The sequence below is a fragment of the Oryx dammah genome, unplaced genomic scaffold (assembly GCF_014754425.2).
Source record: "Oryx dammah isolate SB20612 unplaced genomic scaffold, SCBI_Odam_1.1 HiC_scaffold_11050, whole genome shotgun sequence".
Lineage (NCBI taxonomy): Eukaryota > Metazoa > Chordata > Mammalia > Artiodactyla > Bovidae > Oryx > Oryx dammah.
This window is the reverse complement of record NW_024080444.1, coordinates 4,125,056-4,144,596: the sequence shown is the minus strand read 5'-3', so window position 1 is coordinate 4,144,596 and position 19,541 is coordinate 4,125,056. Positions and strand designations below refer to the sequence as shown.

General features: G+C 35.2%; 1 non-coding gene across 1 annotated transcript; it reads right to left on the bottom strand.

The window, feature by feature from the left end:
* Positions 1 to 4,125: 4,125 nt before the first annotated feature.
* Positions 4,126 to 4,198, bottom strand: TRNAC-GCA. Its single transcript has one exon. It is a non-coding gene; the product is annotated as a tRNA-Cys (tRNA).
* Positions 4,199 to 19,541: the final 15,343 nt, after the last annotated feature.

Genomic DNA, 19,541 nt, shown 5'->3' with positions numbered 1-19,541 from the left:
CATTTATAGATTTTTTTTCTTTCTGTAATGGTAAAGCAAAGGGCGCTTTAACCTCTTTGGGATCAAAGAGTCATCTTCTTCTTTGAATTCAGATAAAAACTGATTTCCCACTGTGAAGTGTTATGAATCTTCTACTGAAAGTCCATTAAACATCTCCTTAGGAACTGGGAAAGAGATGAGTTTATTATTTAAGTTATTCCACATCCAAATTTCCTTGGGATGTAATAAATTTAAACTTCCACAGCTCTACTTTTTCTTTCAAACCTAAGTAAAAATGGAAATCTTTAATTAAGAAACTGTTTGAAAAGAACAGAGGAAGATAACCCAAACAGTTCTTTCCTGTCTTCTCCTTTAACACTTTTTAAATAAACATTAAAACTTGAAGATTCTATTAGTTCAAAATAATCCTCTTTAAATGAATAGCTAAATTACAGGATGCTTGGCTGCTGTTTCAAATTTCTTTAATAGAAATTCCATTGATTTCAAAATTACTATAAACTCTGGAAATTAATTTGATGAGAAACAAATTTTATATGAAAATATCTGAAAACTAGATATTAATTGACCATTAAGATATTTTAAATGTTAAATTTTCTTAATATGGCCCCAATCCATATATGTTTCCTTCTATAGCTTCAACATCTTCTATCAATCTGCTCATCACAACAAATGATTGCAAATTATTGTTTTTATATAAGAACTGTTATAGACAAAATGAAAGATACATAGAACACTCTACCTTAAAGTGGACTTTTTGAATTGATGGAAGAATTGATGCTTTTGAACTCTGGTGTTGGAGACGACTCTTGAGAGTCCCTTGGACTGCAAGGAGATCCAACCAGTCCATTCTGAAGGAGATCAACCCTGGGATTTCTTTGGAAGGAATGATGCTAAAGCTGAAACTCCAGTACTTTAGCCACCTCATGAGAAGAGTTGACTCATTGGAAAAAAACTCTGATGCTTGGAGGGATTGGGGGCAGGAGGAGAGGGGACGACAGAGGATGAGATGGATGGATGGCATCACAGACTGGATGGACGTGAGTCTGAGTGAACTCCGGGAGATGGTGATGAACAGGGAGGCCTGGGTGCTGTGATTCATGGGGTCGCAAAGAGTCGGACACGACTGAGCGACTGAACTGAACTGAAATACACATTTGTGCAACTTCAAATTTTTTTAATGTATTATTATTATTTTTTTAAATCTTTTGGATCATAAAGCCTTTTACCTACAATTGCAAAGTGGTCAACCAATATCTTTTTACAAAATAAATATGGACAATTATGAGCAGAGGACTTCCGGTTCAGTTAAGACCTTGGAAGTTATCACTTATATCCATACGAGTGGACAAACTGTAATACAATGATGTTTTGTGATCCATTGAGGAAATAAGGTTTCAGGCCAAACTGCCAACTAAAATCTAGTGACAGAAGTGCATTCAGAGAATCACAGCCAAAATATACAAGCCTGGAGAAGAAATCAATACACCAAAAGAGGAAGGAACATTTATACATTATGTTCAATGAATTATTAAAGCTGAATACAAATCAGAATGAAAGTGAGAAATGCCTGTGGATCAAAATATCAGAAAACCCACTACACTCTGATGGGATTAACCTTAGGAAACCCACCAGGTTTTCACTGAAGATTATAACAAATTTTTAAAAATTTCTTCATATCTCTGGCAGGGGAAGAGGAAGAAGAATCATCATGAAATATCTAAGAGCCTAAAATTAAGGGCTTCAAACCACAGATTTAGGAGCTCAGAGAACACCACTCAGGATGAATACTAAATTTTTAAAAATCTTACACTTATGTATAATATAGTCAAACTACAAGATATCAAAGACAAAGGAAAATTATTGAAAGAAGAGAGCGAGAAAAATATCATATGTATAGAGGAGCAAATATAATAAGTTCAGCAGACTTTTACTCAAAAATCATTCAAGGACAAAGAAAATAAAGCAAAACATTTAAATTACTGAGAGAAAAACTACAAAATTTGAATTCTATATCCAGGAAAATTACCCTTCAAAAGTAAAGGAGAATTAAAGATATTCTCAGATCCGCCCCTCCCCCCCCAAAAAAAAAATACTAAGGGAATTCATTATCAGCTGATGTGAGCAATGTTAAACAAAGTTCTTCAGGCAGAAGAAAACGATACAGATCAGAAACATACAGCTACCTGGAAATCAGAGAATGAGAGAGCACCAGAAAAAAAGTAAACAAGGAAAATATATTTACCATTCTTACAGAATTAAAAGAACAATTATTTGGCAAAAATAATAATAGTTGAATGATTAATATATATAAGTAGTGAAGTAATGACACAAATGGTATGAGGTATAAAATGGAAATATTTTTATAAGTCATCTGCATTACACATATAATATTATTATATTTGAAGACAGATTTCCAGTAGTTTAAAATATGTATTGATAACTCTAAGTTAACTTCTAAACAAATTAAAAATAAGTAAAAATTTATATATTAAGAATGAGATAGAATTGAATCATATGAAAATCTCAATTAAAATCAGTTTGGCAGAAAAAGAGGGTGAAAAAAGATACCAGGAAAACAAATGCAATAAGTAGAAAACAGAAAGACATGGTAGGCATTAACTATACTAATAATCAATTTAAATGTGAATAACATAAATACAGCTACTAAAGCCTGATATTTTAAAAGTATTTTTAAGTTATCAAGTCTATATTAATTAAAATAAATCAGTTTTAAATACAATGTTTAAGTAAGTTGCAAAGAAGAGATTGAGAAAGTTATACCAGGCTAATACTAACCAAAAGAAAGCTGGAGTGGCTATATTAAATTTGCATAAAGGTGACTTCAGAAACAGGAAGCCTGACAGAGATAAAAGGAGCATAGTTAATGATAAAAGTATCAGTTTCTCAAGAAAACATAGCAGTCTTAAATGTGTATGCATCTAATAGCAGAGCATCAAAACATGTGACCCAAAAACTGAAAGAAAAGTAGGGAAAAAATAAAACAAATACCCTATTATATTTAGTTATATCCCTTTGTGAGTAACTGATGAATCAAACAGAAAGAAATCAAAAATATAGATGGCCTGAACAGGTTTATGAAAAATGATTGAACTGATATTTATATAATTATCCAACAACATCGAAGTATCCATCCTGCCCAAGTTTCCATGGAATATTCAGGGAAATCAATTTTTGCCCACAATGGAATAAAAGCTCATTAACAGAACTTTGGAAAATGATTAACTAAATGCCCACCAATTTGATAATTTATAGGAAATGGACCAATTACTAGGATGTCAGAAACTACCAAAGAGTCACACCAAAAAAATAGATAACCATATCCATAATTTAACAAATAAATGATACTAACAATGAATAACCTTCCTAATAAAATGCAGCAAGTACAGAGGGTTTCCCTGTTGAATTCTACCAAATATTCAAGGCAGAAATAATTGCAATTTTTCTGCAATTTCCTTCAGAAATCAGAAACAGAAGGAATACATTCTAACTCATTCAAAAGAAAGCTGGTATGGCTTTAAGTTCACACAGAGCAGACCAGAATAAGAAGATTATCAGTCAGAGAAGGACATTACATAGTGATAAATATATCAATTCTCCAAGGAGATTCTAGGGCAGCATCATTCTAATATTAAAGCCAATAAAGAAATTACAAGAAAAGAAACTACAGACCAGAATCTCTTTGGAATAACAGATGCAAAAATCATCAGAATATTATAAAATTAAAACCAACAATATATGAGAAGAACTCCACATCATATGCATGGCAAAGCTGGTTTCACATGAGAATCACCCAGTGTTATCCAGCACATCAACAGGCTAAAGAGAACTCTTTAACTATGTTACTTGAGACAGTAACCATTTGACAAAACCCAACAGCTTTCATGATAAAAACCTTTAGCCAATTATGGATGTAAAAGAACTCCCTCAACTTAATAGTGAACATCTACCAGAAAAACTCTGTAAGTGAAGTGAAGTGAAGTGAAGTCTCTCAGTCATGTCCGACTCTTTGCGATCTCATGGACTGTAGCCTACCGGGCTCCTCCATCCATGGAATTTTCCAGGCAAGAGTACTGGGGTGGGTTGCCATTTCCTTCTCCAGGGGATCTTCCTGACCCAGGGATCGAACCTGGGTCTCCTGCATTGCAGGCAGATGCTTTACCATCTGAGCCACCAGGGAAGCCCTATAGTTAACATCATAGTCAGTGGTGACAAACTGGATGCTTTCCTCTGAGATTAGGAACAAAATAAGAATGTCTGCTCTCATTTTTATGTTGACAATATACTGAAATTCTAGTGCAATTAAAGAAATTGAGCATACACTCTGGAAATGGAAAAATGAAACTGTATTTATTTGCAAAAGCCATGCTTAAATACATATGGCTTGAAAATCCCAAAGGATCTATCATTTAACCTTATTTGTCTCCATAGAAGTTCTACCTCCGAATAAAGTCTTCATGGGATTTGGTGCTTTAACATACATTTTGGAAGACATAAACATTCAGTTTGTAACAATCAATAATGAAAAATTGAGATTTGAAATTTTAAAATACTACTTATAACAGAAACAAAATAATGAAACAGTCAGATACAAATCTAACAAAATATGTTCATAATACACCTGCAGAAAACTATACAATACTGGTGAAAGAAATCAAACATTCTCTAATTGATAAATGGGGAGATAATCTATACTCATTTATTGGAAGATTTACTTTTGTTAGAGGTCAGTGGGTCACAGGATGGAATGCAGGATGTGGCAAAATATTTAACTGTATTACAAATGTGAGACACAGCCTCAGTGAAGGACATAAGGGGAAAGAAGCTTACCTAAGTAACTACGGAAATGAGTGGAGCCTATAATATTAAAAGCAAAAAGAACGTATATAAGCACTGTATTCTCACTGAGTTGTTTCTCTTGGAGGCAAGGGTTGACAATTCTGAAACCACTATAGATGTATAGTGGAACTGAACAATTAGGTAAACAAATGGCAGATGTTTGGAGTCAGATTTTGTACCATTGGAGTAGAAGGTTCTACCAAGAGGAAGACAGAATTATCCACCTGATGATGGATTATAATCCTAGACATCAGTATGAACTCATGTTTAACTTACAGATGGACATACATATAAATATTCATTGTTGTTCAGTTGCTCAGTCATTTCCGACTCTGCGACCCCATGGACTCTATGGGATTTTCCAAGCTAGAGTACTGGAGCAGGTAGCCATTCCCTTCTCCAGCAGATCTTTCCAACCCAGGGATCAAACTCAGGTCTCCCGTATTGCAGGCATATTCTTTACCAGCGAAGCCACAAGGCAAGCCCAAGTGTTGATATATACAGTTGAATATAAAATAAAAGTGGAATTTGGGAGCTTCTCATGTGGTCTAGTTTCTAGAGATCCTACTAGATCCCTGCTAGTGAGAGGGAGATGGGTTCTATCTGTGATCTAGAAAGATCCTACATGTCACAGAACAACTAAATCTGCACATCACAACTACTGAGCCCACACACTGCAACTAAGGGAAGCCCACGCACCTAGAACCCATGCTCTGCAGAAAGAAGCCAGTGCAATGAAAAGCCTGTGCCATGCAAAGAAGACTAACCCCCCACTTTTCACAAATAGAGAAAGCCCACACAGCAATGGAGACCGGAAGCAGCCAAAAATAACATAAATAAATCTTTTTAAAAATTCTGAAAAGCATGTTTAAAAAGAACCTGTTTAAACTTTAAAAATTGTAATTTTCTACTGATATATAGATTACACAATAATAATTTATAAGTATAAATAATAAAACTATAATGGTTTATTAAGAGAAGTTATTGAATTGTCTGAAAAATAATGTATAAAGATAGAAAGCTTAAGTATGGCCATAAAATTCAAAGAATCCATTAGCATAATTTTAAACACCAAATAAATCTTCTGAAAGATTGGAATTCTTCCAAATACCACTTATAAAGAAAGCACAGATATAGATACATAGACAGATTCATTGACAAACAGATGATGATAGTGAATGATCGGTAAGTATCTTTTCTGAAGCAGCTGTGTAGTAGAGTAAATACGAGTTCTATATCAAAGATAATTAGGTAATATTTTTAATGTGCCTCTTTTCCCACCCCAAACCTGCCAACTATCCTCCTGGTGATGGTTCTTAGAATTTGAGAATAACAATGAAATAAGGCAAAAATTATTTAATTGACAGAATCTTGGGATAGAAACATTACCCACTAAAAGGCATGAGAATTCTGACCTGAAATCTTCTTTGGAATATAGTAGGGGAACAAGGGAAGGAGAATTTCAGGTTGTGTTTAAGCATGAGATTATTGGTTAATAAATACAGTGATCAAGTTATTTTTGAATTGGCTAACCTAAGTTTTCAGTTATTTCTCAGAAACAAATGTTTGAGATTTAAATTAAAAAGGTTGTTTCAGGATACTAAATATATTATTTTTCTGTCAATCCTGAGGATTCAGCTACATGAAAATAATAAATCACAGGTTTACATTTATTCAGGTAACATAGTAGAAATAAAAGTTAAATTAAATAAAAGTTTAAAGTTTAACTGAATAATTAAAAGATTTTTTTCTCTTAATATGAGTGAATACATATATGCCAGAAAATTTTGACAAATACCATACTAACCTATTTTTTAAAAGTATGGCTGTGAGGTTTTTGTTTTTGTTTTTAATATCATTCTGGTCATTCTCTCCAGATGTTTTCCCTTGTTCCCTAAACAGTAAACTGTATTTCCTCTTAAGAAAGGCCAGACACAGGAGTATGGTTATGACCCATAATCCTTACACTAATATTTTATTTTCCTATTAGTTCTGGTTTGTTTTATGCAGGCTTGATATTAGCAGATCACTTGAAATGCTCTTATTCAATTATCTACCTTGCATATTTTTAAAGCACCATGCTTGAAATTAACGTATTAATCTTATGTCTTTTTCTCAAGTTTAAAGCCATGTAGACAAAAGTACATTAAGAAGATTTTGAATAGCTTTATTCCATAAATAAAGATAGGATAGACATTTGACACCTTCTTCCAATCTTTCTCAGAGGAGGAACACTAACTTTCAACAGTCTGTAATTTGTTTTCAATAGGTGATTTAATATCATAAATATCTATATTTTGACTTTCTTTTCTATCAGAATCTGTTTCCTGTCCTTCCTTTTGCATAAAGTGTTCATTCATTGTACGAGTTTCCATTTCTGAGCAGAATTCAACATTTTGTCAAAGCATTTCTGAGACTCAGGCTAGTGAATTACGTGAAGTGGAAGTCATTAAAAAAAATACAGTTTTTCATGTTTTCTTTTCCTATAAACATAAGAGTTTAGACTGTCAATTGTAACAGTGGGCTTTTACTTTACATTTGAGGAAAAAATAAATGCAATAGGCAATGGAGTGAAGGGTATATTTAAGAAATATGAAGTTTTAATAGTTATTTTAAAAACTGCATTGAAATTTCCAATTACATTTTCATAATATACCCTTATGTCTTTATGGAAACTCTCTTTCACTTTGCTATGTCCTTCTTATTGATATGTGCTCAGAGGGAAAAAAAAAAAAAAAAACACCTGATTAATGTACATGAACCTGGGCTATATAATAAGACACAAAATACAGAAACTCACCAGAAAATGGTAAAGAAAGAAAAGCACAGTATAAGACATCAAAGCTAACTCTAAACTCAATCCCAGAAAACCTGACAAAACTTCATGTGTCAAGTTTCTGTTTTAAGAGCTTACTGTAATAAAAAGTGAAGCTAGAATTTTAGTCCCACTAAACTTACATATATGTATTTGAAACAAAAATTATTCTGTCAAACTTTGTCACCAAGGGGAAAGAAAATTCAGAAAGAAAACGAAATTAATTCAATGTCTGGATATGAAAAGCTAGGTATGTGCTACTGAAAAAATAGGTGATGATTGTACTATTGCAAAATAATGAAATTTTTTTATAATCAATAGCTTTATAATCACATTTTATATTTTTAAATCATCAGTTCAGTCACTCAGTCTTGTCTGACTCTTTGCAACCCCATGGACTGCAGCATACCAGGCCTTCCTGTCCATCACAAACTCCCGGTGTTTACTCAAACTCATGTCCATTGAGTCGGTGATGCAATCCAACCATCTCATCCTCTGTCATGCCCTTCTCCTCCCACCCTCAATCTTTCCCAGCATCAGGGTCTTTTCTAATGAGTCAGTTCTTCACATCAGGTGGCCAAAGTATTGGAGTTTCAGCTTCAGCATCAGTCCTTCCAATGAATACTCAGGACTGATTTCTTTTAGGATGGACTGGTTGGATCTCCTTAATGTCTAAGGGACTCTCAAGAGTCTTCTCCAACACCACAGTTCAAAAGCACCAATTCTTTGATGCTCAGCTTTCTTTATAGTCCAACTCTCACATTCACATGTGACTACTGGGAAAACCATAGCTTTGACTAGATGGACCTTTGTTGGCAAAGTAATGTCTCTCCTTTTTAATATGCCATCTAGGTTGGTCATAACCTTTCTTCCAAGGAGCAGGCATCTTTTAATTTCATGGCTGCAATCACCATCTGCAGTGATTTTGAAGCCCAAAAAAAAATAAAGTCTCCCACTGTTTCCCCATCTGTTTGCCATGAAGTGATGGGACCAGATGCCATGATCTTAGTTTTCTGAATGATGAGATTCAAGCCACATTTTCACTATCCTCTTTCACTTTCATCAATAGGCTATCTAGGTCTTCTTCACTCTGTGCCATAAGTGTGGTGTCATCTGCATATCTGAAGTCATTGATATTTCTTCAGGCAATCTTGATTCCAGCTTGGCTTCATTTAGCTCAGCATTTCCCATGACGTACTATTCATATAAGTTAAATAAGCAGGGTGACAATATACAGCCTTGACATACTTCTTTCCCTATTTGGAACCAGTCTGTTGTTCCATCTCCAGTGCTAACTGTTGCTTCTTGACCTGCATACAGATTTTTTAAATCAATACGTTAAATAAATATGACTGCAACCAAATTTAAATAAGATTTTCAGCATCTTTGATGTTATTTGTGTGATAGAAAGAAAAATAAGTAGTGTCCAAATAGCTGGTTTGAGCAGGTTTTAAATGTTGCTACAGTATCCAAGTTGGCTTAAAGCTCAACATTCAGAAAACTAAAATCATGGCATCTGGTCCCATCACTTCAAGGGAAATAGATGGGGAAACAGTGGAAACAGTGGCAGACTTTATTTTTGGGGGCTCCAAAATCACTGCAGATGGTGATTGCAGCCATGAAATTAAAAGATGTTTACTCCTTGGAAGGAAAGTTATGACCAACCTAGATAGCATATTAAAAAAGAGACATTACTTTGCCAACAAAGGTCCATCTAGTCAAAGCTATGGTTTTTCCAGTGGTCATGTATGGATGTGAGTGTTGGACTGTGAAGAAAGCTGAGCACCGAAGAATTGATGCTTTTGAACTGTGGTGTTGAAGACTCTTGAGAGTCCCTTGGACTAGAAGGAGATCCAACCAGTCCATCCTAAAGGAGATCAGTCCTGGGTGTTCATTGGAAGAACTAATGCTGAAGCTGAAACTCCAATGCTTTGGCCACCTCATGTGAAGAGTTGACTCAATAGAAAAGACCCTGATGCTGGGAGGGATTATGGTGAGGAGGAGAAGGGGACGACAGAGGATGAGATGGCTGGATGGCATCACCAACTCAATGGACATGAGTTTGAGTAAACACCGGGAGTTGGTGATGGATAGGGATGCCTGGTGTGCTGTGATTCACGGGGTTGCAAAGAGTCAGACACAACTGAGCAACTGAACTGAACTGACAGTGTCCAACCCAAACTGAATGTATGAATAGTTTGATTTGAATGAGAATATGTTCATAGAAAAAAATCCAAAATTTCTAGATTAGATAACTAGTCTTTTTGTTATTCACCAAAACAGGTAATGGGAGTGACAGAGGTTTAGTCTTTGGCAGAGATAGAAAGATAATGAGTGATTTTGATCATATTTTAGTGATTTAAAAACAACCAGATGGAAACATTCAGAGGCATTTCATGAAAGTTATCTGCAGTAGAGAGGAGACTAGTATATTCATGGATGAGAATGAGTAGGCCAAACTGAATAGAGACTAAGAAACGAAATGCTTAAAAAACAACATTTGAGAGTGATAATGGAAATCTTGCTAGTAATATATAAAGAACCAATAAACTATAACCAGAAATAGAAAGAAAATATGCTTTGAGAGGCCAGGGAAGGAGAAGGATCATTTTAAGACCTTTTAATAATGTTAAATACTAGAAGAGTCAATTAAGACTGGATACCATTAACAACTGAAAAAATGACCAACCAATCTTGTTTTCAGGTGACTTCACCAAGAGTGACTTCACAGAAAATTGGAAGCACAAAATACATTCACAAGGCCTAATGAAAAGATGGGGATGTAAGAGCAAGGAATAAAAGCAGACTTTTTTAAGAAATAAGTTTTTGGCCATGTTATGTGGCAAGGCATGTGGGATTTTACTTCCCAGACCATGGATTTAATCTCACACCCTGCAGTGGAAGTATGGAGAAAAGCAAACACTACGAACATTGATTATGAAGGAAAGAAGAGTGTGATAGCTGAATCCATAGATGGGAATTTTTTTTAATGAATTTTTCCCTTGTATTCTCTTCCTCACTGTAATCCATTTAATCAGGATTAAGTAATAATAAAGCAGAAATTAGAAGATATAGAGGACTGGAAATTATGCCATTAACAATAATTCTCACTGAGTAATATGCTTCTTTGAGCCCACTTCCTCCCAGTACTAATATATATAACTCTATAATGCCAAAAGGAAAGAAAGCCATAAGCCAATGTTTCTTAATGTGTAGATACAAAATCACCAGCCTCAAAATCATTTGTACACTTGTTACAAATATATATTCCCAGGTCTCCATTAAAGGCATATATAAAAACCCTATTTTTACAAGGAAGACAAAACGAGTGATAGCAAGTGAAGGAAATAGATGTAATAGAACAGGAGTTTTAGACAGTGGGGATAAAGAATATTTATTTGAATCAGCAAGAGAAAAGTTGCGGAGTCCCTGAGTCTTAATCTCAGTTAATTCTCATAATAGTGGTAGGAGGCACATTTCAAAGTCCATTTTCACTCTATCACCTTTGATGATACAGCATACATGCAAAACAAACATTGCTTAAATTGCAAATTATTATTATGTCATGATTTCAGGTGAGATTTAAAAATGTTATTTCATGGTTGTGATTAACTACTTCAAAAATCAAAGTTTTACTTTCTGATCTTACTTTAAAAATGTCAAAACATTACATTGCTCCACAACAGCAATACTGATTCTCTGGTGTAAATCTGCTATGGAAATATCAGAAGTGTTCAAGTGAGTAAATGTCTGTCAAATTTTGGTGCTATTCTTACTGTTCATGAAATCATTGCCTGTTAAAACAAGGACAGTGGGCATATCGTATCCCAAATGCTCATTTTAGATTTCTGCTTTCAATCAGACTGAAGTAACAAAAAACAGTTTTATCATCTACCTACCTGAAAGTATTAATAATCAGATAAAAAATATGAAACAATGTTTTTATAAAATGCTGAAAATCAGACAACGATTGATGATCCCGAAGATATGAGAAATAAACTAACCTCTAGCATTTCTCAACTGAACAGAACTATAGTTGTCTATAATGAGAGAACTACAAACACACTAGAAAAGATTCTGACAGAATGTGGTCCACTGGAGAAGGGAATGGCAAACCACTTCAGTATTCTTGCCTTGAGAATACCATTAACAGTATGAAAAGGCAAAAAGATAGGACACTGAAAGATGAACTCCCCAGGTTGGTATGTGCCCAATATGCTACTGGAGATCAGTGGAGAAATAATTCCAGAAAGAATGAAGAGATGGAGCCAAAGCAAATACCAGCTGGGGATGTGACGTGATGGAAGTAAAGTCCGATGCTGTAGAAAGCAGTATTGTATAGGAACTTGGAATGTTATGTCCATGAATCAAGGTAAATTGGAAGTGGTCAAACAGGAGATGGCAACAGTGAACGTCAACATTTTAGGAATCAGTGAGCTAAAATGGATTGGAATGGGTGAATTTAACTCAGATGACCATTATATCTACTACTGTGGGCAAGAATTCCATAGAAGAAATGGAGCAGCCATCATAGTCAACAAAAGAGTCCAAAATGCAGTACTTGGATGCAATCTCAAAAATGACAGAATGACCTCTGTTCATTTCCAAGGCAAACAATCCAATATCACGGTATTCCAAGTCTATGTCCCAACCAATAATGCTGAAAGCTGAAGTTGAGCGGTTCTATGAAGACCTACAAGCACTTCCAGAACTACCACCCCAAAAAGGTGTCATTTTCATTATAGGGGACTGAAATGCAAAAGCAGGAAGTCAAGAAACATCTGAAGTAACAGGCAAATTTGGCCTTGGTGTACAGAATGAAGCAGGGCAAAGGCTAACAGAGTTTTGCCAAGAAAACGTACTGGTCATAGAACACCCTCTTCCAACAACACATGAAAAAACTCTACACATGGTCATCATCAGATGGTCAATATTGAAATCAGGTTGATTATATTCTTTGCATCCAAAGATGGAGAAGCTCTATAGAGTCAGCAAAAAAAAAAAAAAAAGACTGGAGTAGACTGTGGCTCAGATCATGAACTCCTCATTCCCAAATTCAGACTTAAATTGAAGAAAGTAAGGAAAACCACCAGATTATTCAGATATGACCTAAGTCAAATTCCTTATGATTATATAGGGGAAGTGACAAATAGATTCAAGGGATTACATCTGATAGAGAGAGTGCCTGATGAACAATAGATGGAGGTTCATGACGTTGTACAGGAGACAGGAATCAAGACCATCCCCAAGAAAAAGAAGTGCAAAAAAGCAAAATGGCTGTCTGAGGAGGGCTTACAAATAGCTGCAAAAAGAAGAGAAGTGAAAAACAAAGGAGAAAAGGAAAGATATACCCATTTGAATGCGGAGTTCCAAAGAGTAGCAAGGAGAGGTAAGAAAGCCTTCCTCAGTGATCAATGCAAAGAAATAGAGGAAAACAACAAAATGGGAAAAACTAGAGATTTTTTCAAGAAAATTAGAGATACAAAAGGACCATTTCATTCAAAGACAGGCACAATAAAGGACAGAAATGGTATGGACTTAATAGAAGCAGAAGATATTAAGAAGAGGTGGCAAGAATACACAGACTGTACAAAAAAAGATATTCATGACCCAAATAATCACCATGGTGTGATCACTCACTTAGAGTGAGAAATCCTAGAATGTGAAGTCAAGTGGGCCTTAGGAAGCATCACTACGAGCAAAGCTAGTGGAGGTGATGGCATTCCAGTTGAGCTATTTCAAATCCTAAAAGAAGATGTTATGAAAGTCCTGCACTCAATATGCCAGCAAATTTGGAAAACTCAGCAGTGGCCATAGGACTGGAAAATGTCAGTTTTCATTCCAATCCCAAAGAAAGGCAATGCCAAAGAATGCTCAAAATACTGCACAATTACACTCATATCACACGTTAGTAATGTTTAAAATTCTCCAAGCCAGGCTTCAACAGTATGTGAGCCATGAACTTCCAGATGTTCAAGATGGTTTTAGAAAAGACAGAGGAACCAGACATCAAATTGGAATGTCTGAACCAGAGATCAAAGTGGATGTTTGACCAGAAATTCAGCATCTGTTGGATCATTGAAAAAGCAAGAGAGTTCCAGAAAAAAAACATTTATTTCTGCTTTATTGACTATGCCAAAGTCTTTGACCGTGTAGATTACAACAAACTGAGGAAAATTCTGAAAGAGATGGGAATACCAGACCACCTGATCTTCCTCTTAAGAAATCTGTATGCAGGTCAGGAAGCAACTGTTAGAACTGGACATGGAACAATGACTGGTTCCAAATAGGGAAAGGAGTACATCAAGGCTGTATATTGTCACCTTGCTTATTTAACTTATATGCAAAGTACATCATGAGAAACGCTGGGCTGAATGAAGCACAAGCTGGAATTAAGACTGCCAGGAGAAATATCAATAACCTCAGATATGCAGATGACACCGCCGTATGGCAGAAAGTGAAGAACTAAAGAGCCTCTTGATGAAAGTGAAAGAGGAGAGTGAAAAAGTTAGCTAAAAGCTCAACATTCAGAAAACTAAGATCATGGCATCCGGTCCCAAAACTTCATGCAAATAGATGGGGAAACAGTGTCAGACTTTATTTTGGGGGGCTCCAGTATCACTGCAGAAGGTGACTGCAGCCATGAAATTAAAAGATGCTTGCTCCTTGGAAGAAAAGTTATGACCAACCTAGAGAGCATATTAAAAAGCAGAGACATTACTTTGCCAACAAAGGTCAATCTAGTCAAGGCTATGGTTTTTTCAGTATTCATGTATGGATGTGAGAGTTGGACTATAAAGAAAGCTGAGCACCAAAGAACTGATGCTTTTGAACTGTGATGTTGGAGTAGACTCTTGAGAGTCCCTTGGACTAAAAGGAGATCCAACCAGTCTATGCTAAAGGAAATCAGTTCTGAATATTCATTGGAAGGACTGATGCTGAAGCTGAAACTCCAATACTTTGGCCACTTGATGTGAAAAACTGACTCATTGAAAAGACTCTGATGCTGGGAAGGAGAAGGGGACAACAGAGGATGAAATGGTTGGATAGCATCAGTGACTCAATGGACATGAGTTTGAGTAAACTCTAGGAGTTGGTGATGGATAGGGAGGCCTCGCGTGCTACAGTCCATGTGGTTGCAAAGAGACACAACTGAGCAACTGAACTAAACTGAACTGAGAAAAGATTAAATCCCTTCTCTTGGAGTTTTGAAGATATTAAGAGACTCATTAATTAATGTTTGTTATGGTCAGTAGTATATAAAGGACAAAACTCAGAAACATGTCTACTAATCCAGGGAATTTCCATCACACTGTATCACCTATTCTTTAATAGTAGTATTGTGATTCATGGAATTATGAGCCATATTTAAACCTTGTATATTTTTTACTTCATCTTCCTAATTTACACATAAAGAGTATATTTCAAATGGCCAATAGGCATATGAAAAGATGCTGAAGATTTTTCATTACTGGATAAATGCAAATCAAAATTATACAGTACCACTTCACACCCACATTAGTCAGAATAGCCATCACTAATAGCCAATGAATAACAAATGCTGGAGAGGGTGTGGAGAAAAGAGAACCCTCTTGCATTGTGTAGGTGGAAATGCAAACTGATTTAAGCATTATAAATGACAGTATGGGAGTTCTTCGAAAAACTAAAAATAGAGTTACCACATGATCTGGTGTCCCACATCTGGGGCATGTATCCAGATAAAACTATTATTAGAAAGAATACATGTACCCTTATGTTCACAGCAGCACTATTTACAATAGCTAAGCCAGGGAAAAAACCTAAATGTCCACTGACACACAAAATGCATAAAGAAGATGTGATGTCTATCTATCTATCTATGCGCATGCGCGGGGGGGCGGTGGTGTGTGTAGAATATTAATCAGCCATAAAAAAGAATGATATAATGCCTTTGCAGCAATATGGATGGCCCAAGAGATTATCATACTAAGTGAAGTAAATCAGAAAAAGAAAGAAAAATACCATATGATATCACTTATATGTAGAATCTAAAATACGATACAAATGAACATACCTACAAAACATATACAAACTCACATACATAGAGAACAGACTTGTGGTTGTAAGGGGAAAGGGGTGAAAGGAAGGAATGGATTGGAAGCTTAAGATTAGCAGATGTAAATATATATACATATATATATATTTATACATACACACACATAATTGAATTACTTTGCTGTAACTACAAACTAACACAATACTATAAAACATCTATATTTCAATAAAATAATATTTAGAAAAAGTTAAGAGTCTAGGTTTGTAGCTTTATATGAAAAATGATAATGAATTAAATAAATCTATAGGGTTTTTTCCTATAAAAGAGTTTAAGTGACAAGTAAATATTATGACAGCAGTATATGGTTTTATATTGATAGCCTGCACCACTCAAAAGACAAACAAAACAAAACATTGCAGCCACATAGAATAGTTTTTGGGTTTGTAGATTCTGAAGCCAGATTGATCTTAATTCAAATCTCAGACATGATGTTAACTAAGTTAATTCTACTTTCTATTTAGTTTCCTCTTCTTCAAATAGATAATATGTTGTCTACCTTGCTGAGTAAACATAAGAATTATTTTACAAAACAATTAGAACAGTTTTGGGATCATTTTAACCACTACATAGTTTTGACAAATGATAAGTGGCTTTTCCCCTCTTGAATGTTAAATCTTTTATAAATTTTTATCTCATTGCCTTTTTATGCCTTCTACACATCCTTATGCTTTTAAAAAGCATTTTACTATAAACTATTATAAAAATTCAGAAAATATGTTCTTACTGTTACAAGACTGTTCCATTTTATATACAATGATACACATTATGACTTTTCACTTGACCTTTTAATATGAGCATTTTGTGTACTATTAAACATTTCTAATTTATTTTGTGATAAGTAATAGTACCTAGCTTCTTATGAGACTTTCCTATCATAAGTAATGCAATATTCAATGTCCTTATGATATAAGTATATACCATCTTTTTTTGCCCAAAGGCCTTTCTCTATTTTGTCTGGTTCTGGCTTCAGCACTGTCTTCAATTGCAAATGTATCCACTGCCCTGCTTCCTGAGTAAACCTTCTTTCAGCCATGGTTACTTTTCTGGCTACGTTTTATTTTGATCTTCATCTAATAATATTGCAACAAGATTGCCTATGCTTGAATGCTGCTTTTTCTTCATCACTTACCTGCTCCACAGACTCTAACAAACTAAAGTTTTATTATAACCACTGCTATTTTACTGAAACTGTGCTGTAAAACATTGTAAATAGCAAACATGAAATTTTCAACTCAGTAGCATATAAAATTGCTAATTAAAACCCCACTATGTCTCTCTCAAAAAACCATTCCCTTGGATTTTATAACTTTATAAAAAAAATTTTTTTTTCACTTATCAGTGACTGAAAACTCCACTGAAGACTGTGTAGTCTCCAATGAAGACTAAAATGTGACAAAAATCTGTTCACATAAGGTAAATGTCGGCTCAGACGGTAAAGTGTCTGTCTACAATGCGGGAGACCCGGGTTCGATCCCTGGGTTGGAAAGATCCCCTGGAGAAGGAAATGGCAATCCACTTCAGGACTATTGCCTGGAAAATCCCATGGACAGAGGAGCCTGGTGGGCTACAGCCCATGGGGTCGCAAAGAGTTGGACACGACTGAGCGACTTCACTTCACTTCAGGTACTGCTGAACACAGGAGTACTAACAGGAAACTTCTTTTTACTTTTTACATTGGTTTCATTCAAGCGGGGTATTGCCTTGTAGTGGTCATTTGTTTAGTAGCAGCTCCACTCTCATGCTTTATCCTCACAGCAATTCCAGAACAAAAGAGCCGCTCCATTACTCCACCAAATTTCCATTACAGTCTCATTGGTCTGCTTTCATTCACATACATGTCTCATATCTTTAAAGGTATCATGATGCCTGGAACTAATGATTTATAACTATATTCATTAAAATATATGCCTTACATATGATATATATATTTATAAATTATATATTATTTTATAACTTTTATATAAATATGTTTAATTAGCAATGTATTGCTTTTTTCCATTCTCATTTTCCTACTCCAGGTTCCCTAATTCATTAGGAATATTACACTATTCCACTGACAGGTTTTCTGGACACTTTGTCCTACTGTGCATATGTATGATTATACCCTTCCTAAAGCACCATTTTAAACATCTCGCTCTCAAGGGAAACATGTTTAAATTTTCAAGGGATTCTCGTGTACTATTATAGTCTACTTAAATTAGATTATCATTTAGATCCTTTCATAATGTGGCCTTAATTGTCCAGTATTTGATCACAACTTCCAGCTTCCACTTGTGACTTTTTTGTGAAGCTGCTTCTTCTCTAATACAAATTAAAACAAAGAACCTTTAAGTGACTTTTAACAAGACTCTTGACCTTTCACTGCTTTGCAGTGAGGACAAATAAGAGTGTAGCTGTGCATATTGTTTGATGTTGTACTGTTGAATTTCTCGGTGCTAAGAACTTTCAACTCCTCAGACTAAATACATTTTGTGAATGCAGAATGTTGTGTCCAAAGAGCCAAAATTAACTGTAGGTTAATAAATACCAGAGGTTTCTAATCAAAAAATCTGATGCCATCTCACAGACAACATTCATTGTTGTGTTTTAATTTAATATATGGATGTACTCACTTCGGCAGGACATATACTAAAATAATTTACTATATGGAATTAAGTTTTTTATTCTTTACCAGTAAAGTAGTCTTCCAAATTCAATGTTACCATATGGTGCTATCCATTTAAATAGGTGTATTTCCACTAAAAGCCATGTACAGTTTGATCAAGCCTCTTCAGCAAGCTCTGAATTATTTTATAGTATTGATCAAAATATATCTAAATAATGGATGGTTTCAAAACTGGGAAAGGAGTATGGCAAGTGTGTATATTGTCACCTTGCTTATTTAACATATATGCAGAGTACATCATGTGAAATGCCAGGCTGGATGAAGCACAAGCTGTAATCAAGATTGCTGGGAGAAATATCAATAACCTCAGATATGCAGATGACACCACTTTAGCAAAGAGGAACTAAAGAGCCTCTTGATGAAGGTGAAAGAAGAGAGTAAAAAAGAGGAGAGGAAAGTAAAAAAATAAAAACAGCTGAAAACTCAACATTCAAAAATCTAAGATCATGGCATCTGGTCCCATCACTTCATGGCAAATAGATGGGGAAACAATGGAAACAGTGAGAGACTTCATTTTCCTGGGCTCCAAAATCACTGCAGATGGTGACTGCAGCCATGAAATTAAAAGACACTTGCTCTTTGTAAGGAAAATTATGACCAACCGAGACAGCATAATAAAAAGTAGAGGCATTACTTTGCCAACAAAAGTCCATCTAGTCAGAGCTATAGTTTTTCCAGTAGTCATGTATGGATGTGAGAGTTGGACCAAAATGAAAGCTGAGTGTCAAAGAATTGATGCTTTTGAACTGTGGTGTTGGAAAAGAATCTTTAGAGTCCCTTGGACAGCAAGGAGATCAAACCAGTCAATTCTAAAGGAAATCAGTCCTAAATATTCGTTGGAAGGACTGATGCTGAAACTCCAATACTTTGGCTATCTGATGCAAAGACCTGACTCATTAGAAAAGACCCTAGTGCTAGGAAAGATTGAAAGCAGGAGGCAAAGTGGACAACAAAGGACAAGATGGTTGGATGACATCACCAACTCAATGGACATGAGTTTGAGAAAACTCCAGGAGATGGTGAAGGACAGGGAGGCCTGGAGTGTTGCAGTACATGGGGTCATAGAGTTGGATACCAGTGAGTGACTGAACAATGATATCTTAGTAAAC